The sequence below is a fragment of the Chiloscyllium plagiosum genome, chromosome 8 (genome assembly GCF_004010195.1).
Source record: "Chiloscyllium plagiosum isolate BGI_BamShark_2017 chromosome 8, ASM401019v2, whole genome shotgun sequence".
NCBI lineage: Eukaryota > Metazoa > Chordata > Chondrichthyes > Orectolobiformes > Hemiscylliidae > Chiloscyllium > Chiloscyllium plagiosum.
Window position 1 is genome coordinate 2,095,404 of NC_057717.1, and position 2,454 is coordinate 2,097,857.

The window sequence follows — 2,454 nt, forward strand, 5'->3', positions numbered from 1 at the left end:
GGACATATAAACATGCCTTCAAATCGGTCAACACCATTTTCTGCTGATGGTATGGGTCTGTGTATGACAGCAGCAATGACACACCTTCATGGAGCAGGGAATGTGATGAAGACATAGTTCAAACAATGTACAACGAGACCTCACATGGTCCAGTTTGCGAGAGGATGACAATATTGTGTGATTCAACTCAGATCGGCAAAAATGTAATCTGCCTGAGAAGGAATGGCCTATTGCACTCTCTCTCTCCATTATTGTTCCTCATCACAGCAATGTGTGCTAGTGAAAAAAGAGCTCAACAGTAATTGTTAACATTCTTATTTTTATAGAATTACTGCAGTGTGGAAACAGACCCATCAGCCCAACCAACCTTCCAAAGCGTAACCTTCCCAGGCCCGTTCCCTTGCATTTACTCCTGACTAGTGAACCTAACTGCGAAATCTCTGAACACGAAGGACAATTTAGCATGACCAATCCACCAAACCCACACAGCTTTGGACTGTGAGGGGAAACCAAATCACCTATTAGAAGCTCACACTGACAAGGGGAGATGTGCAATCTCCACACAGATGGTCACCCGAGGCTGGAATCGAACCCAAGTCCCCGTTGCTGTGAGGAAGCAGTGCAAACCACTGAGCCACTGCGTTACGCTTTGGGCGATCCCTGCCTCGAAATCATTGAAACCTCCTCACTGCCTAATGCAAATGGAATTCAGCCATATCCAACTGTTCCAGGATGAAATCCCATTGCTAGCAGCATCTGTGAGTAACATATCTTTAGAAGGAGAATAAAATTTTGGACAATCTCTCGTGTTTTTTTTCTTTTGTCATGAGTTACACTAATATCTGGACAAAGTTCTTTCAACTTTAAATTGCATAGATTTATTTATCGGTTGTGTGTGTGTGTGTATGTGTTTAGAAAGGGAAATATCGATTATTTATTTGCAATATCCAAACAATTTGCCATGCATTTTCCCACCACAGTTGAGTAACATTGCTCTGGATCATAACCGTGCTATTTGAGCAGATTAAAGAATCTAGCCTGACTTGTTCCTGAAACAGACCCAGTCTGAGACCGATATCATCGGCCATATCACCGACCTGGTTACATTTAACATTTGTTGGGAGCAGTGGAGGAGTGGGACGAGAAAAGGAAGCAGTGACCCCAAAAGTCGGGGAACTATAGACGGGTGAGCCTGATGTCAATGGTGGGTAAGTTGTTGGAGGGGATTCTGAGGAATAGCATTTACATACATTTGGGAAGGCAAGGGCTGATCAGGGTAGTCAATGTGGCTTTTTGCATGGGAAATCATGTCTCATTAATTTGGTTGAGTTTTATGAACAGGTGAAAGAGAAGATTGATGAAGGCAGTTTGATAGACATTGTCTATTTGGAACTCAGCAAGGTGTTCATAACATTCTGATTGGTAGACAGATGAGTAAGGTTCGGTCAAATGGGACACAGAGGAAGCTAGTCACAATTGGCTTGAAGGAAGAGGGGTATTTTTCAGACCGGAGGTTTCTGAGGAGCAGTGTGCTGTAGGAATCAGTACTTAGTTCACAACATTTCATCCTTTATGTAAAGGATTTAGATGTGAATATTGGGGCCATAGTTAGTAAGTTTACAGATTACATCAGAAACGTGGTGTAGTAGATTATCTCAGAGTACAACAAAACCACAATTAGATGGGACAAAGGGGCAAGGAGTGACAGATGAAGTGTAATTTAGATAAAGACGAGGTTTTGCATTTTGGGAAGTCAAATCAGGGCAGGAATTATACACTTAATGGTAAGGTCCTGGGGAGTGTTGTGGAACAAAGGGACATAGGGCTGCAGGTAGAGTGTTCCTTGAAAGTGGAGTCACAGGTAGACAGAGTGGTGTAGAACACGTTTGGCACATTTGCCTTAATCAGTCAGAGCATTGAGTATAGGAGTTTGGGTGGTATGTTACATCTGTACATGATGTTGGTGAGGCCACTTGAAGAATACTGCATACAACGCAATTGTCTGCAGAAAAGATTTACACGGATGTTCCAGGACTGGAGGTTTGAGGTTCGGGGAGAGGTTGATTCGGTTGAGGCGTTTCCCCCTGGAGTGTCAGAGGCTGACGGGTGACGTTATAGAGGGTTATAAAATAATCAGGGGCATGGATATTCTGAACAGCCACGTTCTGCTCCCCAGGGCAGGGGAGTCCAGAACAAGAGGGCATAGGCTGAAGGCGAGAGGGCGAATGATTTAGAAGGGACCTGAAGATAAATGTTTCACACAGAGCGTGGTGTGTGTACGGAAAGTGCGGTCAGAGGAAGTGCTGAAGGCAGTTACAATCACACATTTAAAAGGTAGCTGAAAGAGGAGGGATATTGACCAAATGCTGGCAAATGGGACTGGATCAGATTTGATATCTGATCGGAGTGAACAGATTGGACTAACGGGTCTGTTTCCGTTCTGCATGACTCTCT